Here is a 27,687-nt window from a genome sequence, read left to right as displayed (position 1 = left end):
TCAGTGTCAGTGAGCTATCTCTCCAGAGTTTAACATGTATCTGCTTGTTGCTGTGATTTCCCAGGGGACAAGCTTTTATTTATTCTTTGATTCTGTCCTAAATTCCCTCTAATAGGAATTCCCAGGACAGACTGTGATCATTGTGCTAATGACAAATTGTTGTCAGCAATCTTATTAAGTACTGAGAGACAGAACTCCCACACCAATTATGTAATTCAATCCCTTGTTTAAAATACTTAGAGTAGAGTTATTATGAGGTACAGTAAAGAGGAGATCACATGTTATCATAAGTTTTGCTCATGGGAGCTTCAAAGATTCTCAATAGGGCTTTACCATCCACACAAGTAATCAATCAGATACAATCACACATACTGTTTACACCATTGTAATTTTCTTCATGAAACATCAACCCACTTCTAATGAATATTTCAATATTCATATCTAAGTCTACATTTTATTATTATTCGTGAAACATCACCACAATTCCACATTGTCAATTTGCTAAAAGTTAAAAAGCACAATAGCATCTGTGCACTAATTGAAATAGGTATAACACAAGTCGAGTTTAGTGGTTCCTAAACGTTAATACAACAAGTAGGAGACGGTGGTTAAAGCAGAACCTAATTGAAAATATGCATTGCCCTTCCAATACAATTCTAAACTTGAGTTGGAGAGAGCGTCAATAACAACTAGAAAAGCACTCAGATGGGGCGCTGTGGCGCAGCAGGCTACAGCGCTCATACCATATAGGGGTCTGAGTGCCCACGGGGACCCAAGTTTGAATCCGGCCTGCGGTCATGTCCTGATCCCACCCCATCTCTCTCTCCCACTTGTTTTCTGTCTATCTCTTCACTGTCCTATAATACAGCCAATCCTCTAAACCAAATGACCAGTTGTCTAAACACATTACTAATTCTAGCCATCATTTTTCAATACCATAAACACATTTCACATGAAGACACAATTCACAAAACACAATCATCCGTTCTCATAAATCTAAGCACATTTTTCCTTGCTAAAACACATGTTGCAAAACATATTCTCAAATGAAAGCTCATGTGATGCAAAATGCTCGCCACAGCCTGCAATAACTGAACACAATGAATACACCTGGCGTCATTTATTACACACAACGACTCAAAATTTAAGACACTTGTTGCTAATGCGCACAGTGACTGTGGTGTGTGTGTGGTGTGAATGAAGAAAATAAAAGAACTTCACATCCTGATCACGTTTTCAAGAGTACTGTTGTGTGCAATACAGTAGATTCAGTTTTTTTGCACTGAGTTGTGTTACAGTAGTGTACTTGCAGAATGTTCTGTACTCTTCATATGAAACTCACAACTCTAAATGAAGAGCTCTTTTCCAAAACGCTACAAATCCATTTGTTAAAACATTACTGTACTGTAACAAATCATGTTACTGTATTTACAGTAATTGTGTGTTTCAGGTAATATCAATAAAAATGCAGTTGTTTTGTTTTTATTGATTAAAGATAAATGACTGTAACTAAACATAACCAAATACAGTTTCACTGAGATTACTTGAAAAACAAAATGTAAAAAATATATTTATGATGGTGAATACAGCGTTTTGGAAAATAACTCTTCAAATGCCTAATCCTCTGCATGACTAAGAAGATCCGTTACTCTAAAGTTTTTTTAAAAAAAATATGCATTGGCAGTTATGAAACAAAGAACCTTTTCACAAATTGAGCATTGTGTTTTCAATTGTTTTGCTGTAGTGTGTAATTATGTGTTTAGTGTTTACATTTTTGAAAGCTTCGAGCTGCTCTTTTGGTGTGAAAGTTTGAGTTTTGAAGTGAGAAGGTGTGGTTGTGCTTATGTAGTTTTAGAAAAGGGAATTGTGTTTAGACATTGGGGAACATGGAGGAAACGTTTGTGAAATGTGTTTTAGCATTTGAGAAAAACTGTAATAAAGGCAAAAAAGTCCCAAAAATATACTTATATGGGTAGATGACATGACGTGGCTTTTTCACCGTCACAGAAGATAAAACACAATTAATTTAACATTTTCACATTTTAAAATACTGTAAAAGGTTAAACATTTTCTTGCTTTACATGAATTTGGTATTTTAATACCTGAGTTATTTATCTTTTTTTTCCAGAACTTTGAGCCAAACCTTAAAATTGTCCTATGGTGTGATGGTAGACAACATAATTATATAAATATTAACTTTTAGAAATAGAGGAAATAATGTTTAAAAATGTTAATGAACGCTCCTGGCATAATTGTGCAAGTGTCTATTTTACTAAGTGGCAATCACTTTTCCCATACATACATTTCTAAAATGGTAGGAACTCCATAAAGTTCGTCACAGAAAAAAATGTCCTTTGGTGTTATGCAATAACCTGATGTTAAGTTGGCCAAAATCATGGACAACTACATTTATGACTGATGACTATGTTTTCAGACCACTGAAGTTGTTAAGTTTTTTTGTCCTTTGGTGTGACACCCCTAAATGCCATTTTTGTATTCAAATTTGTATTTTTAACAGCAGGACTATGTAATATTATGCAAATGCATGATGTCAGTTGCTAATGACAGCTCAGTTAGTATTAGCATGGTCATTAACTGCCACAAAAGCTTAAATGTCGTGTGACAGGAAATGTCCTTTGGTGTGACACCTAATAATGACTTAAATTCACATATTTATTGCTGTTTTAGAGATGACATACAATGTTCTGAAGTGTTACTAAAACAACTATAATATAAAGTACATAAATCTAAAACTTTTTTTATAACAGAAAGAACCTCCCTGCAGGACCTGTGGTCCAACCTGCCCCGGAACTTCCAGTGTTGCCACCAACGAATACAATGTCATTGTAGATAATTGTGTCAAGTATGATTAAAAACTGCTCTAACAGCTGAAAAAACAGCCTGACCAGCTTGTTAACCAGCTTGTTTGACCACCCTATTATGGTTAACCAGCTATAGACCAGCAAAAGTCTGGCAAAAACATACCTGCAGCTTACGATGGTAATTCTGTTGGTTTTGCTTGTTGTACCATCTCACGCTGGTCATTTCAGTTGGTGTTGCTGGTCTACATTGCTGGTTTTTACTGGTCATGCTAGCTTACGTTGGTCATTCTAGCAAACCAGCATGGCCATCTTACACCTCCAATGTCAAGCTTGGCAGGCTGGTCACCAGCAAAACCATCTCACACCAGCTGTATCCCACACGACAGGCTGGTCACACCAGCATGACCAGCTTCCTAAGATGGTCACGCCAGCATGTCCACCTGGTGGCCTAACCAGTTATACCAGCAAAGATCAGCAATAGCAAAAAGGAAAAGACCAGCTACCAACATAAATTGGTTTCTTGCTATTTTTTCAGTAGGGATGTTTTAGATGGAGTGGACTTCATGAATGTAACGCAATGTTTTAGAATGGAATTTGCCTATTGAGGATTATGGTCCCTCTTTTGGCGATCAAAAACGGATGGTCAGAAGCACAACGTTTATAGACATTAAAGGCATGGCAGTCCACATTCACTAAATTAATGGTGTGATTTTGTTAGGTGCTGGACACAAAAGGGTTGTTCTTATGTCTCTTAATCAGTCATGGGTGTGTTTTGGGCGTAACATCCTTTAAAACAATGAGAATAATATCTATCATTTCCTGTAACAGCAAACAATGCAACTTCACACAGCAGCACATTTGAAGGAATCTGCATGCACACAAGACTATATGGAACAGGGATTCCACTAAACCTTGCTTTACTAAAACCTGTTTGTGACTAGCAGAGTATAGCCTATGCATCTGCACTCAACTATTATTTGAACTCATAGACAAAGTGAAACTTCACCGTGGTTTCATAGTCGACAAATTAGTTCAACACAGACTGACGATGGGTTATCATAAAAAAAATAGCCTAGAAAAAGCAACACTTATCCAACAAATGTCCTCCTTTATCACTGTTACAATAAACACTACATATATTCTGACTCACTTCATGCAATAACTATCTTTGTCCTTCAGTGTGACATTTTGTCCTATAGTGTGACAAACATAAAACAACAGAAAAACATCCTTAATTTCAAAACGTACTTTAAAAAAAAAGACAGATTTGGCATGAGGGGAGCTCCAATAATAGCTCCTCTTAGATAGGTACAATTTCAAACAGTATTGTAAGGTTGGCGGAAAAAAATGTATCGACATTCATAGGAAAAAGTGAAATGGTGAAAATGATTGTAATTGGTACTTTTATATGAAATAAATATAATTTTAAGAAAATAATGATTTAATAATGTGAACAATTCATAACAACATCATAAATAACATAAATAACAAGAAATGTTATTCAATATCATTTCTTAGTACTTTTTAAATGTCACACCATAGGACACATTCACAGTGCAGATGAGTGTAAACGTGGAAAACAAATATGTGAGGTCATTGACAAAATGAGTGACCACTATTATTTTCAGAAACTACAGTTTCCATACTACATAAATATTTGTGTTTTTTATTTTAAAATGATGTTTTCCAAAAAAAAAAACACTTTTTCTTGGCCAGATGTCAACTACCCATATATAAAAAAGAAAGGCACTCAGAGAGCGCAGACCTCCGCCTGTATTGTTCTTCCTTGGTTGTCATATAAACTATTCAGATCGCCACCACATGGCCATACAATGTCATTGCACTGCCACACAAGAAACATAACTGAATCCAGACGGTGATATGGATCACTCTCAAAATGTAATCGTTTCCTCCTTGGGTCATTTCAGACCTTCTCTGATAATGTCATCAAAATCAATCCATTACTCTTTGAGTTATCTTACTAACAAACAGACAAACAAACAAACAAACAGACAGACAAACCCTGATGAAAACATAACCTCCTTGGCGGAGGTAACTAGAAAAGCACTTAGAGAGCGCAGAATCTCGCCTGTATTGTTCATCTAACTAGGCTATCAGGACAAGTCAGCCTTACCAGGGCTGCCAAGTGTCACGCTTTGAGCGTGACAGTCACGCAATTTGACCCATTCTCACACCACACGCCATACTTGACATTTCTCACTCAAAATATTTCCCCATTCAGTGCACTATATATATTTTTTTCATGATGATAAACTTTGGTCATTGCCTTGACGTAGTTCGAGCTCTGATTGACTGACCGCAATAACCAATCCATCAGTCCTTTGTGCCTAAATCTCACCAACCACAGAAGGCATCCCGCAATATAAACAAATCAGAAGCAACGTAGGGTCTTGGCGTCTCTAACTTATCTTTCAAACACAACAGCCCCGACTCCGACAAGATTTAAAACGTTCTCCTGCTTGCTAGATTTTGTTCACCGTTGATTCGCTGTTTCTCCTTGATTTTCCAAGTTAACGTTAAGGCTGCTAAGTCTATAATTGTCCTATACTTGTTGCAGAGCTGTGTAACATTTATTTGCCTCTTTCTTGGTAAGTTCACACTTGAAAAATCGACTCTAATCGGAGCTGCCATCAAATGTCGGACAGATCTCACACTTGGTATTCACCTTGTTTTTCCATCAAATCTGAAGAGTTCGAATCTTTTCATCCATGCGGGCCACAAGCTTAGTTCGAAGTCAGCGGTGCCGGTGGTGTGATGGTGAATAGGCTACGTTGTCCATACTGCGTGCTTTTTGCTAGTCGCTGTCTTGTTAGCTTTCATCGACTCTGTTGCTCCACAGGTCACCCGTTTTCACTCTTCACACCAAAAAACTTCTCCAACACGTTATCTGTGCCTCTAGACTATCGTGATTTATGAGCTTTTGATACCATGAACGCCTATTGTTCCTCTAACTATATATTTAAGAACACAACAATCAGGATGCAAGTAGATAACATCTATTATTAGCTTACTTCTTCCTTGGTTGTCATAAATTTTTACCTAAACTATTCAGAGCACAACCGTGTCCATACCTACCATGCCATTACACGGCCAAGAGAAAAACATAAACACCTCCTGGATCCAGACAGTGATACAGATCACTCCCCAAATGTAATAGTTTCTTCCTTCTGTCATTTCAGACCTTCCCTGAAAATTTAATGGAAATTCATCCACAACTTCATAATGCTAACAAACAGACAACCAGAGAAACCGACAAACCCTGATGAAAACATAACCTCCTTGGAAAGGTAACAAAGCTCTATGAGCAGAATGATCTTAACTCAAACTTAACCCTCTGGAGTCTATGGCTTAGTTCACATTGGCAGTCGAAATCCGATTTTTTGCTTATCTGGATTGTATCTAGCTTGAATTTTGAGTAGTCTGAATGGCACAAAACCGCATGGAATAAGATTTTTCCAATGCTGATTCGCAACACATACGGAGGTGGTTTCAATATCACTTACTATCGGATATGACTCAATCTGAACAGTCGAACCACTTAAATAGGATTTCAACGTGCCTCTTTCGTCATTTGCACTGCGACAAACAATTGTAACGAAATTCTGAGTGACGAAAGTGATTGATTGATTCAGCGCGTGTGCGCCAGGGCTACCAGCAAAACAAAAACCAACGTCAGACTCAAGTCATCATTTTATGGTGAAACATGGAAAACTGTAACATTAAAGGTGACGAGGTATTTGCGCCGCGGCTACGCATTATAAGTTGGAAAATATAAATCCACTTTCATCCATGACGACTTGGTTGTGTACAACTCTGCCTAATGAATCCAGGTGTGTGTAATTTATATCCAGTATATATTTATACTAGAAACATATAAGTGACACCATTAGAATCCTTTAATCAATTAGTTTACAAATATATATGTTTTAAAAGAGAATGTATCAATGACACTTTGCAAAAACAATAAAAGAAAATCCTAGGATTTTTGTCCTCTCACATGCAGCAGGCCCATTCAAAAACGCCCATTCACCTTAATTTGCCTTTGAAAGAGACACTAATAGCTCTTTTCGACTGGCAAACTAGCCCGACTCTACTCGGTATGGTACAGCGCGGCTCTACATGGCACGGCACGGTACCAGTACTATTTGCCTCTCCGTGCACCTAAACCGTGACCTGGAAGTGGGTGGAGTCGGCGGGGTTCCCACTGATGTGACGTCGGTTTCAGGCCACTAGAAGTTGTCACACCGCAGTCAGTAAAAAAGTGAACACAACTGTAGAAACTTTCTCTCTTAATAAGCAGTAACAGCATACAAACACAATTGTGATTACAATGTTACTGTCTAAAATCATCCATGATACCAATGAATAATTATATAGGACACGGAATGAATAATTTAATTAGTCTGTGAACCGAGCTGGCTAGAACTAGCTCGCGAACGCTAGCTTAAAAAGCTAACAAGCGAATGTCATACTATGGCAATACAGCAATGTGCTACCAGGTCACTAACAGTTGAGGGACTTTGCTTAAACTGAATATACTGTTGCAAGTTCACTTGAGTATAAACTATCCATTTAACTAACGTCACTATAATGTTATTCAGGTAATTGTCACTTCAGAGACATTTCACTTCTCCGTTTAAAATGTTACCTTAGCTAGGAGGCTAGCTAGCTCGCTAGTAACCAGACAGTAACTGGCAACAGCATTGTCTGACATTAAGTTATTTTCTTAACAAATCCATGCACTGACAATTACACTAGGCGACCATGTTACGACACCGCACACCGTCTTTAAAACGATCGACCATCTGTGCAACAAACTGCGTCCAGCTAGGTCTCGTTATAACTGCAGTTCAAATGGCATGCTAATCGCGATTAGCATTGCGCTAGTTGGTTTTAACTTTGCAGAGCTGTTTTGATACTGATTGCAAAGCAGTGAAAGGTAGGCTAATTAAATGCATGGTCCTAGCGGAACGAGTGGAGAGTGTCCTGTGTTACTATTATCGTTTATCGCAACTCATTGAGCTAGCAAGTCAAGCAGTGCATCGATAAAACTGGTGGCTCTGATCATAGACAGTCAAGATCCCCGAGCTTCGTTGTGCGCATAACGTCATTTATCTGACCAATCAGTGGACAGCACTGTTCACGTGACATTTTGGTATCGACTAGTCCCGAGTAGACCCACCTCTGAAACAGCTACGAGTAGGTACTAAAAATAGTAACTGCTCCACCCGCTAATCCGCAGTCGAAATGCTCCCAAACAGGGTAGAGTCGCACCGAGCCGTATCGTACCGTTACGGAAATGCCCAGTGGAAAGACGCTATAAGTGACACATTTGGTCTGACTTTTTTCCCCATGTGTAGTGAAACTGCTCAACATTTTTTTATGTTCTTTTTACTTATATAAAGCCAACACCATTGTTTTCAAGGTACACTCTTCAAAAGCCTTAGCTATATTTAAAGTGTGCTTTTGACCTTTGAACTTTGAAAATAGTTTTTAAAATAGTTGTGTTTACATTGAACTATAATAAAAAAAGAATTTCATTACATTCACTTTACTTTCATATAATTCTTGTGGAGGACCTCTAGAATAAAACCATATGTGCCACTTTTGCATAGGTGTTTTAGTTAGATGAAAAGCTTAAAAATCTCAAGGTATAACAGACTGCCTCAAAGTGCCTGAAAAGGCCCCGGACCTCCAAGTGTTAATGTCAGCGTTGGGAAAAAGTGATTATCTTATTCATCAACAAGACATTTATCTGAAACAAATTCAATTGCAATTCAAAATTCAAATTCAATTGCACAGGCCGCCACAATGTTTTTTTTCTGGATGAAGCCAGATCAAACGTAAATTGAGCTAATGTGCATGCTGCCCTAAGATGCATTTCTTGAAAGCATAGTTGGTTAACTTCCGTGGCAACCCTTGTCATCTGATCCATCATTCTTAAATTCGGTGTTACTAGAAATGGTAGTTTGAACTCTCAATCACAAAAGGTTGGTGGTTTGAACTACTGCCCCTCAACGGTCACATTAGTGTCATTCCTTTATAGTTGGTGATGTCGGCAGTGTCCGGAGCGCCTAACCAAAAATTAAGAGGTAGTTGTTTTTCTCATGGCTCAATGATTGATCTACTGTATGCTGTAGCTTAATGTTCATTGAAAGAAAGTTCATTGAAAGCCTATTAGCTGGTTTCATTCTCATTGAGCTCAAAGCAATTCAAACCAGATAATAGGCTAACTGAGATAGAAACCAGGCCAATCTCTTGGTATGGTGAAGATGGTGTGGATGTGGGGTTATAGATAATCTTTGAGTATGTTTTGTGCGATGCAGCACTGTGTGAGACCAACGGAGCTGAGAAGTTAGTGTGTGTGTGTGATGTATAGCCTGTGTGTGTGTGTGTGTGTGTGTGTGTGTGTGGGTGCATTTCTGTGTGCCCATGTCTGTGTTTGCATGTGTCTATGTGTGTGTACTGTATGTGCATGTTCTGTGTATTCTGTGTGTGTTCTCTTTCTTTCTCTCTCTCTCTCTATGTGTCTGTGTGTGTTCTGTGTATTCTGTGTGTATTCTGTGTGTGTTCTCTCTTTCTCTCTCTCTCTCTCTCTCTCTGTGGGTGTATCTGTGTGTGCCTGTGTGTGTGTGTGTGTGTGTGTGTGTGTGTGTGCGTGTGTGCGTGTGTGTTTTTGAGTGCGTGTGCGCACATGTGTGTATGTGTGTGTGAATGTGTGCCTGTGTATGTGATCTGATATTGGAGTGACAGTGACGGCAGAGAACACAGTGAACATACACATAGAGACACATAAAACACATACACAAGAAGACACACACACACACACACATTCATAGACAGAGAAGCACTCATACACAAAAGCAAGCGCACACATGCACACACTCATTTACTGTACATACATAAAAGTTGCAGTAGGGGATGGAGTATAGGCGATGGAAACAAAAGCGTGATTGATATTTGCGGAGAGAATGTGCAGGACTGAGCGGCGGTCATATTGTGTATCGCTTTGCGGTACATCTAGTATTTTAACAGAATGCTACCGACGTGTGTGTGTCCGCATATTGTAGCAAGATCAGCAACCTGATCAGGCAACTATGCAACGTTAAGTTAGCCTATTTAACAGCCTGCTTACCAACATGGGTGCATGTGTGTCGGACTCACCATGTTTATCCAAGATCAACAATCTTGAAACAGCCCGATGTTTAAGTGAGACATCGTAATTTCCATGAATATTTTATGAAGTCTACTTCATATGTCACTTTACTATACAGTTGTGAAGTATTCATCATACTGGGAAGTGAACTACTGACTATCTGAAGACCTCTGAATGGTTGGACATTCCTGTTTTATATATCTATGTACAGTCATTCATTGGTTTAGACCATTATGCATTCTTCAGAGGTTACTATAAAATAAACAAACAGACAAACAAAAAACTAAATTCTCCTGGACACTGGACGTCCCCTTTGACTAAGATGTGACATGATCAGGTTGGCTAAAACAAAAAAGACAGCAATGCTGCTTTGCGATTGTTGGACTTTTATTTTGACAAGTTTTTTACGTTTTGTCTTCCACATTCATGAAAGGGTTGGTATGAATGTTGAGTCATGTTTCATGAAACAGTCATGAATGCTTCATGTGCAGTTCATGACCGCTGTTATGAATGTGTTATCAACGAACCCGTCAAGTAAAGTGTTACCGATATCATTAAATTAAACAAAATACAACTCTACCGCAATCCCACAATTCTACCGCTCTCCGCACTCTAGCCACGCCCCAATTCATGTTGCCATTCATGAGATGTTTACAAACGCTAGAGAGGATTCATAATACCCTGGATTACTAGATTGTTGGACTTTTATTTTGACAAGTTTTCGTCGTTTTGTCTTCCACATTCATGAAAATGTTGGTATGAATGTTGAGTCATGTTTCATGAATCAGTAATGAATGCTTCATGTGCAGTTCATGACAGCTGTTAAGAATGTGTTATGAATGAACCCGTCAAGTAAAGTGTTACCACGATATCTTTGTCATTTGTTGTCCAAAAATGACCAAACTTTGCACTGCACCCACGCAGGTCATTAGCAATACACAGTCGTGGACGAAGTACATTGATTATGCGCTTAAGTGAAAGTATATGGCTTATTCTCCAGTTGTCAGTGGAGGGATCAGGGATTCTTAACCTTTTTGACCTTGAGGCCCAACGGAGATATCAGTTATCAACAATGACTAGCCAGCTGGTGCTCTCTCTCCCTTTCATGCGCGTTCACACGTTCCCAATTACGTTATGAGTAACATGTAAATTAGATTTGCTGCAAGAGAAGAGATGAAGAGATGTGTCATTTTTACACATTTCTGTGTGTGCTCAGGGACGACACATTTTGTGTCAATTTCAACACAGCAATTGTGTGGCTGGCTTGGTGAAAAACAGAGTTCAGCTATCTCAAAATAACAAACAGAATGTGTATCTACAAAAATATGTACCTTTTTGTTTGTTTGCTTGTTTATATTGTTTTTGTTGCTACACAAAATTAACACAAAATCGTGTCGTCCCTGAGCACACACATAATGTGTCAAAATGACACATCTCTTCTTAGAGTGAATAGAGATTTCAAAGAGTAGGCTTTTATCTCTATGTAACATGCTGTTTTGATATTGATAATATTATCTTATTAATATTGTAAATGTAGGCCTAAACATTCTCTAAGAAAAGTGTAAAGCAGTTTGCAGTAGCCTAATGTTAACCACAACATCTTTGCTGGAAAAACAATGGCGAACAGCCAATGATGACCTAAGTGTGTGGCGGGCTAGATCTATGATAAACTAGCCTAATGCATGCTCGGCGGCCCACATTGAAGTGCGTGCAGCAGTTTGGACACGTGATACACTTTGGCAAAATGGAACGAGAGGGTTTTTCATAAATGTAACGGAGTAAAAGTACGAATTTTCTCTTAGAAATGTAGTGGAGTCAAAGTACAAAGTCTCACCAAATATAAATACTTAAGTAGCCTAAAGTACAGATACATATGCTACTTAAGTATTGTAACAAATTACATGTAGGCCTACTTCGTTACTGTCCACCACTGGCAATACATTTTCAATTCAATTCTACTTACTTTGATTCAAATTTGAATTGTAATTCTGCATCCTGTTTTTGACCTCAATTCAAATTCAATTCATATTAGGGCAACGATTAAAAGTTTTAATTGCATTAATCATGATTTCCCTGATGAATCATGATTAATCACATTATTATATGCAAAACTCAATAATGAATTCAAAAATAGTGTATAGCACGTTTTTTATTTTAAATGTTCTGCCACATGAATGAAAGTGCCAAAGCATATTATGTTCTGCAAACATTGAACATCAGCATTTTGGTTATACAGTAGCAGTTAAATACATCGTTTAGAGTTAATCTCAACTTAAACAATGTAGTCAAAACAAATACACACACTTTTTTTGGTAAAGCCTCATAGCGCTTTAACAGTGCATGTAGTCAGATCTTTCCATAATACTTGTTGTAATAAGCCTAGCCTAGCTCTTTCCCGACAGCCCATAGAGAAATCAGTACTTAGGTACTGATGACATAACTGAACAGTTCTACGCTTTCTCTGTCATGAAAACACCCAAAAATCTCTCTGAGTGTCAAGGGAGGTCTATGCCAATCACACAAATTGTTACATACTGGATTCTTTTTAGAGATGCACCGATTGCAATTTTTTGGCCGATTCCGATTTCCGATTTTTCATAGAATTTGACCTGCCGATACCGATTTTAGCCGATTCCGATTGGCATCTTCTAACCACTTTACAGCACACAAAAAGAGTTATTTTCTTTCCTTTCTTTAATGCAACATGTTAATATAGAAATGTAATCAACTTATCAATGGCTGGTAAAAAAAAATGTGAATAGACAGATTCTTCTTCAAGTCTTCTTCACCTGCAGTATTCCCAGTGTGGGACATTCATTTCACATACTACTAATAGAAATGCACTGTAGGACTACTATTTTTTTCTTCTCACATACAATATCCAACTGTAAATATCTTCAGAATACTGATAAGTGTATAACTGGAAAGTTTGGTGTATAGGTGCTACATAGGCTGAGATGTTGGAAAATTACAAAAAAATAATTTTGAGATAACAGCCTTGAAACACAGCCAATGGCATGCATACTCAGTCTACTACACTCTTCTTTGAACTTTCGCGATTGCTTGCAGATACAAAGGAAGTGTCCATATTTGGATGGCATAACGTCATGCAGGAGAAACACAGCTTTCCAACGACACCACACATGATATGTTTTGTATCACGGTCGCGGTAGTGTATGACATGTTAGAATGCTTACTTTTGGCGAATTTAGAAGAAATATACAGGCGTGAGTAGACAAAAGGTAATGAAATAAACCTCTAAATGTGTAAATCGGACTTTGTTGTTGTAGCCTATTAGTGTGAAAGAATACATGCTAAGGTGTCAAACCGAAGCAAAACGATGTTTATTCCTGCCGTGGCTATGTTGCTGCTTGTTGACAGCGCTTGTGGTTCAGCTGTGAGCACGCAATTAGCGGCAAGGACGGGCGGTGATGTGCGCTGTTTACGTAACCTGAAGTGACAGCTTAGTAAATTCCACGCAATATGGCAAAGCACAGCGTTCGCTGCATAGAAACACTCAGCATTAGCGCTTTATCCAGCCCTGAGTGTTAGCCTTTGCTAGCTTCATCAAACTTTGCTAACTCAGCTGTGTGATGTTGTTACAAGTAGGTGCGAGTGCATTTGACCGGCATAAAATCGGCATGTCTCAGACTGACCGGCCGGTCGCCGGTCGTGGCCGATCACGTGAAAATCGGCCGATCGATCGGTGCATCTCTAATTCCTTTACAATTATTTCCACTGGTTGGGAATAATCTTTCTGTGTTAGTACAGTGTTGTCTGTCTTGCCTCGCTCGACGGTGGGCTATTTTCTTTTAAGTCTATGCTATTTCGCGCTACTATGGAGAAAAGCAGAAGGAAGTTTCAACGCATGCGCGCGCTCTTGGTGTTGTTGTATGGCAGTGCTCCACAGTAGCCTATCACCTAGCCTCCTGGCATGCATACTACATCAAATTTCACACACTTTTGCGTCACCGTGTGCATGCAGATTTCCACCCAAAGACACTCGTCTAAACGCGAAATAAAAAAGTGGGAACGCAACGCCACTTTTGCGGATTGTGTTGTCGTTGCCGTTTAAAGCTAGCCTAAGTGAGACATAGTAATTTCCATGAATGACAACATGTGAGTTTGTCAGGGAAATGGGCTTTGTTTTCCCTTTGCTGGTGAGAAGGGGAGTGAGAGTGAGAAGGGGAGTGACTAGAGTTAGAGTGGCTAGAGAGTGGTAGAACTGTATTTTGCTTAAGATTTGAAAAACTGTTCCAAAGTTAACACACATCTCAATCTTTGCTAGTTTTTGTCATTAACGATATCTTTGTCATTTTTTGTCTAAAAACAACCAAACGTTAACCAAAAGCATTAATTAGGAAGACCAGTGTCAAATTTTAGGTCAGTCGGATGAGTGGATTGAGAGTTATGCGTGGAACACACAGACAGACAGAGTGACACACAGACAATCGTTGCTTGCATTAATAGATAGATAGGTTTGCCATGCGTTAAATGCATTCATGAGATATTTCACTGAGAGCAATGGGTGCATACAGCTGTGTGCACTGCAGAATGTAAATATTCAGGCAAGTTCAATGTTAAAATTCTTGCGAACCATTTATCACAGCAATTTGACACTAATTCCATTAGAAAGCTTAGATTTCACTCGTTCATGTGATCTACGGTGTGACATTTCTGTGACGAGTAGGCTACTCCGCAAGAAATTTAGGCTGGTTGAACCTGCACTAAAGATTTTACTGGGGCACAGTAAACTGAGACTTTTCCCTTCGTTTGTACTAGAGATGCACCGATCGATCGGCCGCCGATCAGAATCGGCCGATTTGCACGTGATCGGCCACGACCGGCGACCGGCCGGTCAGTCTGAGACATGCCGATTTTATGCCGGTCAAATGCACTCGCACCTACTTGTAACAACATCACACAGCTGAGTTAGCAAAGTTTGATGAAGCTAGCAAAGGCTAACACTCAGGGCTGGATAAAGCGCTAATGCTGAGTTTTTCTATGCAGCGAACGCTGTGCTTTGCCATATTGCGTGGAATTTACTAAGCTGTCACTTCAGGTTACGTAAACAGCGCACACCGCACGTCCTTGCCGCTAATTGCGTGCTCACAGCTGAACCACAAGCGCTGTCAACAAGCAGCAACATAGCCACGGCAGGAATAAACATCGTTTTGCTTCGGTTTGCCACCTTAGCATGTATTCTTTCACACTAATACAACAACAAAGTCCGATTTACACATTTAGAGGTTTATTTCATTACCTTTTGTCTACTCACGCCTGTATATTTCTTCTAAATTCGCCAAAAGTAAGCATTCTAACATGTCATACACTACCGCGACCGTGATACAAAACATATCATGTGTGGTGTCGTTGGAAAGCTGTGTTTCTCCTGCATGACGTTATGCCATCCAAATATGGACACTTCCTTTGTATCCGCAAGCAATCGCGAAAGTTCAAAGAAGAGTGTAGCAGACTGAGTATGCATGCCACTGGCTGTGTTTCTGTTATCTCAAAATTAGTTTTTTGTAATTTTCCAACATCTCAGCCTATGTAGCACCTATACACCAAACTTTCCAGTTATACACTTATCAATATTCTGAAGATATTTACAGCTGGATATTGTATGTGAGAAGAAAAAAATAGTAGTCCTACAGTGCATTTCTATTAGTAGTGTGTGAAATGAATGTCCCACACTGGGAATACTGCAGGTGAAGAAGACTTGAAGAAGAATCTGTCTATTCACATTTTTTTTACCAGCCATTGATAAGTTGATTACATTTCTATATTAACATGTTGTATTAAAGAAAGGATAGAAAATAACTCTTTTTGTGTGCTGTAAAGTGGTTAGAAGATGCAAATCGGAATCGGCTAAAATCGGTATCGGCAGGTCAAATTCTATGAAAAATCGGAAATCGGAATCGGCCAAAAAATTGCAATCGGTGCATCTCTAGTTTGTACCTTTCGTGTACACAAACGGTGATTTCGCCTCTGAATACGATTCTTTCTGAAAACTCCGGCAAAAGTGGAGATTTAGGAAAACTGAGTTTTAGGCAAGCAACGCGCCTTTTATGCAGCCAACGTCACAGAATGTGACAGTACTTGCATCTGCGCAAGTCTTCTCAAATTATTTTAAGCTGTCCTAGGCTATGCCTCGTGAATTACTTTTAGTGAAAAAAAATTCCAACGGTAAGTTGTAATACAGTTGTAATACATTTCACGCAGAGCGTAGATCACGCAAAGCATGAGAAACGGCCATCACATTGGATGCTGAACTTAGCAGAAATTATGTTTTGCACTTGACCACACCTCCTGCGTTATACATGCGATTTAGAAAGTCTGTAATACAAAATGTTACCCTAATTTGTTGCACCTAATATGTTATAAGTGCCCAAGTGAGAAATGTGCATTTTTACTTTTTTGACCCGACCCACCCGCAATGTTTACAAAAAACTGCTAGGCCTACCCAAATCCGCCGGACCCACGTTTTTTTTTATTTGTACTACGTTTCTCTGTTTGTACTTTTGTTAATTTGCATCGTTTTGTATTTGAAACTGCTTTCTCTAACTGAGCGCGTTTGGCCCTTCTCGGCCACCATGTTTTCAAGATTCACTCTCAATTCCAATTGAGAAGGTCTGTGTGCTAACCAGGCTACCTGTGCCTGTAGCATCTTATTATGGAAAAAGATAGAGGTAAGGCATTGTACAAATCAGCATTTTATAGTTTATAGTTTAGCCTATGGGTTCCCGCTATAAGCATTTCTTGCTTCTTAGGGATTACCGTTTCATGCTTCTTGTTGTCATTGTTTGTTGGATGTTTGCATTGTGCTGTATTGTGCTCTTGTATTGTTCTGTATTTTAGCATGAATAAACTAAACTAAACTAAACTAAACCCGTTTCCTTTGTCAATGTCTGAAGTGATCATTTAGATCTGGAATTGATCTGTACATATATAACCCTTCAATGTTTGCAATCATTCATATCCTAGGTTGGGTACACAGCATGAGGTCAGAAAAAATGGTGCAGCTGAACCAGCATGTTGAGCTGTCAAGGTATGCATTGTCATTGTTACCCAAGGGCTGCGAACTGTACCTTAAGAAATTAGTCTTAGTTAAAGGGACACTTCACCGATTAGCATTAAGCTTGTATCTTTAGAAAACCAGTCATGTTTTTGAATGGTCGTGCATCATTCCCTCAGTTTGCCTTGAGATGGGAGAAATATGGATTTCAATGAAACCCATGAATAGGACTTCCTGCTTTCAATGATGTAAAATGATGAGTTTTACATCATTGAAAGCAGGAAGTCCAACATTGAAATCCGTATTACAGAATGGGCCCTCTTTTGACAATCTAAAATGCATGGTCACTAGCGAACAGCTTATTTAAATTTAGGGTGGTTGTCCAGTCCACATGGGTGTGTTATGGGTGTAACATCATTTAAACCAATGAGAATGACATTTGTCGTTCCCTTTAACAGCAAGCAACGCAACTTCAAACAGCACATCGGTATTTTGATAGTCAGTGGCGCATTTGAAGGAATCTGCTTACACCCGAGACCGTATGGAGCAGGTATTCCACTAAACCATGATTTACTAAAAACTAACAGAATATTGAAGAGTTTGATTCCAAAATGCTATATATCCATTTTTAAAAACATTGAAAAGTAATGTTATTTCATTGTGTATTTCAGGTACTATCAATAAAATGCAGTTGTTTTGTTTTGATTGAGTAAAGATAAATCAACTAAACATAAACCAATACAGTTCGACTGTAATTACTTGCAAAACAAAATGTAAAAAAAATATTTATGAAAATTCCCTAAAATGGTGGATATAGCGTTTTGGAACCACTCATCTATTATTTGAACTCATAGGCAAAGTTAAAACTAACTTCACCGTGGTGTCAATGTCAACACAGTTAAATTACTTTCACTATTGACTGTCAATGGATGACTATAGAAAACAGCCTGAAAAAAGCAACACTTCCCCAAATAATGTTTGAGTGACTGAATATAAAACGTAAGGACATTTATCCTGCATTTATTAGTGGGGTACGAATTGTCATGAAATAATGGTTCCGTAGGATTTTTTTGCTAAAATTGATTTTTTTGTTTTATTTGCTTTATTTGGGGTCCTACTGTTGAAGAATGACGGGGTGCAAATTTTCTGACCCCGTTTTGCCCTTCCTCTGGGGGGCGCTTTCTCACCTTGGCCAGGATACTGACTGCAATCATACATCTACTAATAATGATCACATTTTCACAATCTTGGTGTCAATTTAGGGGTTATTGAGGATGCTGAGTCCATTTATGACAGTTTCATTGTGATCAGAAGTTGTTATGACTCATTTTTACATAACATTGCAGTAATAAAGGCAAATCCAATGGGGCAAAGTCGCCAAACAGTAAGTGAGCTCATATCTTGGGAACGCTTTGATGTATGTCAACGAAACTTGGTCACATGACAACTGACCCCCTCCCAAGGGTACACAACACATTTGGTGTAATTTGGCCACTGGGGGGCGCTATAATTAGCGAACCTGCGTTTAGGGGTTACAGTATATCATGATGACGTTGGTTAGCAAAAGAATTCCAATGGCTAGTCAAACTCTTCATACTCATATTGATGATCATTGCAAATGTTACCCACTCATTATAAACAATTGCCCATTTTGGATTTTCCTGAAAGAGAAACTAGATCATCAGCAGTCACAACTTTGTTTGGCCCCCTCATTGCTGCTTACCAATTTTTGTCAAAGATAACTATTTCAACACAAGATATGTCTTTTAATTCTGTCTGATGACACAAAGCTGAGAATCACATTGCTAAGATACAGACAGAAGATACAAGAAGACAAAATTATCAAATGATGCCATTTGTAATGGATCCCTTTTAACCCTATGAGCCCTATTGACCAAGTGTGTCAAAAAACACTCCCATTCTTCTCTGTTACATTGCTCTGCCATTATTAGTTGTAGCGAGATGAAGCCTTTATTGCACGAAAGAGCAGAACTGGGGCTTTCCAACGAGAATAAACACTTGTCATTAAATTGAATCAAAGTATATCATATTTATAGTCTATACTGCTCTCTGCGTTCACCCGCACATCCATTACTCTCGCTTGAATTACTCACGAACTCGGGATCGCACAGACATGCACGCATATCAGATGAAAGAGGAGAAACAGAGCTTTCCATTGATACCAAATACATCGATCCTTCTGTGTTATAAAAATAGACAAAGTGACAAACAAATAATAATGTCATATAGCTTAGGCTACCATTACTCTCGTTTGATTTACTCTTGAACCAAAGATCAGAAAGCTATGGCACACATGTCAGATGAAAGAGGAGACACAAAGCTATCCACAGATACCATACAACCTTCTAGGTCATGAAAGAGACGAAGTGACGGCAAAATAATAACTTCATTTAGCTCCACTCACCCCATGTTTTTGTGTGTTTTTTGTGGCATAATAGCTTATGTTCATATCCAACATTATCATGTGTTTCTCTATGGCAAGGCACGTTCATAATCCAGTTTTGAGATCCTAGCAAATTCCTGTATGGTGTCCAATTCAAGACTCATATTGCATCCAAATTTGTTTGACAAATAAACACTTTTTTGCCTTTACTTTGTTCATTGCGATGCAGTAAAAAGTTATTGTAGAGAATCATCATGTGTGCCACGCAAACAAGTCAGGTTAGATCAGCTCGTGTCACAAATATGAAGCACAAAAAGTGTCAAAAAATCATTTCTCATCACTAAATCAAAATTGCCATTTGGCACACACCACATATTTCTGTAAATTGCTCAGCTCCAAAGTATCCCTCCACCATGGTTCTTGTATTATGTAGCATGTGTGAATGGCACTTACAATGACCAGGATAAATGCTTCTAACTAAAGGTAGTGGAAATGCCCTTAAAACAGCCTAGGGCTCATAGGGTTTCTCCTATCCTTTGGATTTGAAAAACCACCTTATTTAGAGAGCTAGAATTTTACATGTGATTTTTCCTCTCTCATCTCTCGGTTTAGATTTTCTTGCTCCAAATTTCAAATTGAAATCGAGACTTTCATATAACACACACTCTTCAGTTTACTGATAGTGAAACATTTCTGGGGTATTTTGTGTCATACTGCTTGTCACACTTAAGTTGTTTACAAGAAAAAGATAATTTTCTCATTTCATCCGATATTGATTTTCATACATTTTTACATAACGATTTTTAGCCATCCATTACAAATGGCATCATTTGATAATTTTGTCTTCTTGTATCTTCTGTCTGTATCTTAGCAATGTGATTCTCAGCTTTGTGTTATTAGACAGAATTAAAAGACATATATTGTGTTGAAATAGTTATCTTTGACAAAAATTGGCGAGCAGCAATGAGGGGGCCAAACAAAGTTGTGACTGCTGATGATCTAGTTTCTCTTTCAGGAAAATCCAAAATGGGCAATTGTTTATAATGAGTGGGTAAAATTTGCAATGATCATCAATATGAGTATGAAGAGTATGACTAGCGATTGGATTTTTTTTGCTAACCCAACATCATCATGATATACAACCTCTAAACGCAGGTTCGCTAATTATAGCGCCCCCCAGTGGCCAAATTACACCAAATTTGTTGTGTACCCGTGGGAGGGGGTCAGTTGTCATGTGACCAAGTTTCGTTAACATACATCAAAGCGTTCCCAAGATATGAGCTCACTTACTGTTTGCTGACTTTTCCCCATTGGATTTGCCTTTATTACTGCAATATTATGACAAAATGAGTCATAACAACTTCTGATCACAATGAAACTGTCATAAATGGACTCAGCATCCTCAATAGCCCCTAAAATGACACCAAGATTGTGAAAATGTGATCATTATTAGTAGATGTATGTGTGCAGTAAGTATTCTGGCCAAGGTGAGAAAGCGCCCCCCAGAGGGGGGGCAAAACGGGGTCAGAAAATTTGCACCCCGTCATTTTTCAACAGTAGGACCCCAAATAAAGCAAATAAAACGAAAAAATCAATTTTAGCAAAAAAATCCTACGGAATTACAATTCGTACCCCACTATATCTCGAATGCATCTTCCACTTTAGACTAGGTTTTCCTTGGTCAGTGGTGTAATGCATTTTAGTTAATGTATAATAGTGATTAATAGTGATACAATTTAACTCAACTCAAGGCTGGCTTACATTGCACGATTTGGGCCTGTTTTAACAGTCGGCGACTAAATTTCCAAAATCGGGCGGAAATCTTGAGAGTTGTGCTAGAATCGCAGCGCGCTCCCGTCATCTAAATCGTTTAGTGTAAGGTGCCAATCTTAGCGGTTTTAAGTCCGTCGGAGGCAGTCTTTCTCTAGTTTTGCCGTTACGACAATATCAAACATGTTTGATATTATCGGAAGTCTTTTCAGTCGTGGCTCATGCAAATAGTGACGTGAACATTAAAAACCAATAGTAACCTCTCGCGAACACGAAAACAGGAAGGGGCAAAATAGGCGACAGCTGTAGCCTATATGATTATTTTGTTATTTCATTTCTTATAATTTATTAGTCGGCTATTCTACGAGACAGAACAACTCTATATCTGTTAGTGATGTCACACATCAAACAATGCTGCAGAAACGCGAAAAAAATACTTTGATATGAGTAGGCTATCATGTGATTTCCTGTTAATGATGACGTGTAGCCTATTGCACGATGGAAATAATTTGAAGGAATCTAGCAGCAGTCTTGTAAATAGTGACCCACAGTCTTTGCAAAATCCTAATCTGAGACTGGCCTGTGACTAGACTGTGACTAAAAACTCAATGAATTGTCTTTAGATGTGAGAGGGTCTGAGACTGTAGTCTTTCAAAAATCTTTTCCAAATCTTTGCAAAGTCTGTCAATGTAAGGTAGGCTTCACATGCTGTCTTGACTCTCTTCCTACTCATTTTCTGAAGAGTTTCTTCAGCTGTTTGTCTTGTCAAGTCTTTCAAATGGTAAATGCCTCCCTCATATCTGGCATTTTCCCTGCATCACTAAACACTGCTGTAATCACACCTATCCTGAAAAAGAGAAACCTAGATGCAGCTGTTCTCGAAAATTACAGGCCTATTTCAAACCTCCCCTTTATAGGGAAGGTTATTGAAAAAGTAGTTTTTAACCAGATTACTAACTACATAAATATGTATTAATTTTATGACAAATATCAGTCAGGTTTTCACCAACATCACTATACTGAAACTGCACTGGTCAAAGTTTTAAATGACAACCGCATGAATACTGACTCAAAATTACTGTCCTGGTACAACTGGATCTGAGTTCTGCCTTTGACACAGTCGATCATGGAATACTGATCAAAAGACTAGAAAACTGTGTCAGACTGTCAGGAATTGTCCTTAAATGGTTCAAGTCCTACTTAGAGGACCGCAATTACTCTGTGTCAATTGGAACCTATGCATCAGAGAAATCCACCATGCCGTATGGAGTTCCTCAGGGGTCCATTATTGAGCCTCTGTTGTTTACATGCTCTACATGCTCCCCAGGCACTTTTGTCCTGCTGACTCATTATGCCTGTGCATTGAAAAAGTTGATAGCTGGATGCAAAATAGTTTGTTACAGTTAAATATAGATACAACTGAAATAGTTGTATTTGACTACTGCAATGCCCTTTTTACTGGCCTTTCCAAAAAAACAGCTGCTACAACTAATTCAAAATGCTGCTGCCAGAATTTTAATAAAACCCAAAAAAGAGCGCATCACACCAATTCTGAGGTCTTTGCACTAGCTTCCAGTAAAATTCAGAATTGATTTTAAAGTCCCTTTTATCATTTTTAACCCTATGAGCCCTAAGCTGTTGTAAGGGCATTTTCACTACCTCTAGTAATAAGCATTTATCCTGGTCACTGTAAGTGCCATTCACACATGTTACATATTGTTTTTTTTCAGCACAGTCTAGGCTACCTAGATCTGCCACAATATCATGTATAAATACTTGCATTGATTTGATTTAGATTTTTAAATAATACAATTTTTAAAAGCATACTATACAAATTCTTACATTTTGACGTGTATCTCACCACAGCAAGCTGACAGCTCGACACTACATGGTTGTGTAGGCCTGACTGTCCTGACAATGGCAATATAAGAACCATGGTGGAGGTATACTTTGGGGTTGAGCACTTTACAGAAATATGTGGTGTGTGCCTTCCAGAAATACATTTTTATTTAGTGATGAGAAATGACTTTTTGACACTAAGTGAGCTGAGAATAATAAGGTTCTATCTCCATGTTGGTCGAAATTGAGTTTTTGACATCATCTGATCCATTAGGTGCTTATTAATGCCTGTGTGGTGTTATTTTTGTAAAAAAAAAAAAAAAAAAGTTAATTATTAGCAAAATTAAAAGGTACTACAGTACAGTTTTGCTAGCTATGTAAAACTTTGATGCTCAATATCTCAGAACTACTCTAAACGGAGATAGAACCTTATAATTCTAAGCTCATGTTTGCGCTCCATATTTGTGACACTAGCTGATCTGACCTGACTTGTTTGCGTGGTAGCGCACATGACATGCACAGATGATGATTCTCTATAATATTTTTTTACTGCATTGGAATGAACAAAGTAAAGGCAAAAAAGTGTTTATTTGTCAAACAAATTTGGATGCAATATGAGTCTTGAATTGGATACCATACAGGAGTTTGCTAATCTCAAAACCATATTATGAACGTGACTTGCCATAGAGAAACACATGATAACGTTGGATCATGAACGGTAGGCTATTATGCCACACAAAAACATGGGGTAAGTGGAGCTAAATGAAGTTATTATTATGCTGTCACTTCGTCTGTTTTATGGCCTAGAAGGTTGTATTTGGTATCTGTGGATAGCTCTAACTCCCCTCTTTCATCTGACATGCGTGCCATATCGTTCTGATAGCGGTTTCATGAGTAAATCAAACGAGAGTAATGGTAGCCAAAGCTATATGACATTATGATTTGTTTGTCACTTCGTCTGTTTTCATAACACGAAAGGATCAATGTCTTTGGTGTCAATGGAAAGCTCTGTTTCTCCTCTTTCATTTGATATGCGTGTCGTGTCTGTGCGATGTGGGGTGCGTGAGTAATTCAAGCGAGAGTGGTGGATGCCTGGGTGAACGCAGAGCAATATAGACTTTAAATATGATATACTTTGAAAGCCCCGGTTCTGCTCTTTCGTGCAGTATTCGTCTCATCTCCCTGTGACTAATAATCGCGGAGCAATGTAACAGAGAAGAATGGGTGTGTTTTTTGACGCACTTTGCGTCCGTCGGGAAGCACTCAATGGCCTAGGACCAGAATACATTTCAGACATGCTAGTCCTTTACAATCCCAACAGGTCTCTTAGATCTACTGGCACCTGCGTGTGTACTGCACATGCTATTAGTTATGCTATTGACCAATTAGTCAATTCACACGCACACACAATTTATTGGGATGGAAAGCTTTCTGATCCCGACATGTGCACACCTTTGTGGACCGTGAAGGGGTCTACAGGACCAAGGATTGAAATATACTGTACCAGGTTTCTCTTTTTAGATTGAAGAACGAACAGCTACCAGTTTTATGTACCAGTTTGCAAGAGAGAATCCAAAGTGACTTGAAGAGGATAAACAAAATTGATCTGTGGCAATGTTCAGCATTAGTCACAGAACACTCAGTAAAATTAAAGTTAGATTAATTAAAGGTTATTTAGGTGAAACATTTTTGTTTTGTTGTTTGCAGTTTTGGTATAGGTAATATTGGTTGGATGTTAAAGGGGACATATCATGCAAAACTCACTTTTTGCGGGCCTTTGTGTTCATATTTAGGCCTCTACTGTTCTTATAAACACTCCAAGCGCGAAAAAAACCCATCCATCCGTTTTCTGTAGATCAGTAGAAAGACTTTGGTGTCAAGAAAGTATGCTGCTGTGAGCCATTTGGATGGCTCCCTTATTCTGATGTCATACTAAGGGAATTACTAAGGGAATTTGCATAGACCAACCCTAGCACCAGGGTCTAACATATGTGGTTGGATGCCGGCTCTGTTTTAGTCATTTTCACCTGTGAAACGAGCAGCGTAATCAATACATGCAGCCGGAGGCGTGGCCAGCCCAGAAACGGCTCAATTTGGGAGAGACCAATTCTAACCTCGTTTAAAAAGAGGTATGATATGTCCCCTTTAACATTTCACACAGAGTACTGTATCAGAGTTGCTGCAGCCAACAGCTAGAGGCAGGCAGCTACAGTGCCTACTATCATGATTATGCTTCACAATTCTTCATACATTCTAGTTATCCATCTAGTGTGTGCACTCAAGAACTCCAGTGCTCCTGCACAGTCCTGGAATTGTAAGTGGGAAACAAGTAAAGTGGATTGGACCAAGTCATATGGCAGCTAATCAGCAAGTTGTTGATGTGAGTTTAAATATCAGCAACATTTCACCATGATCAATGACTCTACCGTGAAACAATATTTTTTTGGACTACTGGCATATGGAATAAACTGTTGATTTGTGTGTTTTTAAACTTTCTAACCCTTACCGATACAGTTACAAATGAATTGTGTTTATTTAGACCATGTTTATGAGAAAGCATTTTCTATCAGGAATTAAAGCATTTTGTCCTATTTTTTTTCAGCTTATGTTAATTTACACAACCTTAGGATCCAGGCCAGTCTTTTAAGCTATTTGTAAATCAGTGCCTCTAAAAGTACATCTTGTTTTTTTTCTAGAATTTTCACTATATTACTTTGTAGTTTTGGTGTGTGCCGTATAAAACTTTTGGGAAAAGTTTTATACAAACAGCCTGTTGGGAATCAACAAAGTTCATTCATAGTGAGGTTATTTAAAACAGAATTGAAATGTCCATAAATACCTTGTGGCCTTGAAAAGAATCATTCCCAATCATATTACAGGAACATTCTATATTACTCGATCTGGGAAATCCTCAGCAATGACGGGAGGATTCCGGTTTGGAATGTCTGTCTCTGTATCTCATTCACACACAAAATGCTAAACTGCTCATTTACGACCGTTCAGGCAGGTTTGTGGTGTCCAGAATTTCATTTTGCACTGGTAAATCCCATTGCACATTATCCCGTACATTGCATTAGGCCTCTAATCTCTCCTTTCAATTCGCACTCTCTATACCTCCTTGGAAGAAAGAGGCTTCCTGATTAACCTACTTACAGCAATAAATAAGGGCATCATGCAGTTATGTTCAGTAGATTTAATTAGTGGTATGAAGGCAGAAGTAAGATACATTGTAAACATACTGTACAAATATAATTCACCAAACATCCCACATTTCTGCACTTACAGAACAGACTAAAGAATGCATAAGACCATAGGCTGTTATTATTAGAATTTACTGGGGCATGAAATTCATAAACTATTTCTAATGTATCCAAATAAACACGGTGCTCATAAATCCATGTGCAAAGATGTTAATAATGTTGTGTTATCTTTCAGTTTTGTATCACACTGAAGGATCCATTGACCCCTCTTAAGAAAGTCATATACTTCGTGAAATACAGAGCAGAAAATGTGTATCTGTATCCATCCTTCCATTTTTAAGAACACTGTTCTTACGTACATCAATTCAGTGATATGTATTGATATATACGCAAAAGGGTAGATCGACTAAATCAGTCCATTGGTGTTCCAGCTACTGAAATAGTGTGTGGAATTGACATCACATACATGTATTCAAGACCCTCTGCATATATGCTAATACTAATCTCTGTGGGATCCTCTGTGAGTGACCCAAGGAACATTATCAATTATGCATCAAGAATAATCTCTCAACATTTGTGTATCCTAACCTCATGTTCTTGCATGCCAAAATATTAATACTTATTGGGAAAGCCAGAAAGAAAATATGTAATAAAAGATTATGTGGAGAGAGATGCTACTTTGCTGCATTTTTACTAATGTGCAAAAATGCTTCAGATTAATCTCATTGAGGGATTTGTTTTTAAAAATTCATGAATAAATATTGAAACAAATAAACTATTTGGTAATTTCTCTTGAAATATGAATGTCATTAAAGAAAAGAAAGAGAGAGAAAAGATAAAAAGGGGTAAGGGGGAGACTCATAGGTAATGAGTAAATTGCACCGCCGTTTCAAACCCTGAAAAAACATGAAGAGAAAAAAATCTTTCAATTATAATTAAGTGGGATAAACTTTATTAGAAAGACTGAAACTAAAATATCTCCTAATACAGGCTAGGATTAAGCAGGTCAAAGCGAGCAGGCAAGGAAAATTAAACTCTAAAGGCTTTTTATCACCATATTTCAGGAACCTAGGGTGTAAAATGTTCTAATTTGGGATACATTAAAAGCCATAAAGGTCTTTCAAAAAGATTAATGGTACTTTGCTTGGATTTAAGATAAGACCCTTAGCTGGCTGCAAGTGCTGGGCTCTGGCTGAGCCCTCAAGGCATTCATCTATACAGTCACTTGGAAGATTTGTGAAAGCATCTGCATAACCTGAAGCTAACACACTATGACAGTTTTTTAATTCCTTGCCATTTTTAGAGGGTTTTAATGCCACAAATCATGTTTTCTAGTCAGACAACAGTGAAAATGGATACTTATAATGGCCGATCATGCTCATGTTTAGTGTAGATTTGTCAGATGATAATTCTGTCAAGATTTTTTCTTTTTCTTTCCTGAGAAGCATACCAATGTT

Source organism: Sardina pilchardus, chromosome 18, assembly GCF_963854185.1.
Source record: "Sardina pilchardus chromosome 18, fSarPil1.1, whole genome shotgun sequence".
NCBI classification, from domain to species: Eukaryota; Metazoa; Chordata; class Actinopteri; order Clupeiformes; family Clupeidae; genus Sardina; species Sardina pilchardus.
Note: the sequence above shows the minus strand (reverse complement) of the source record.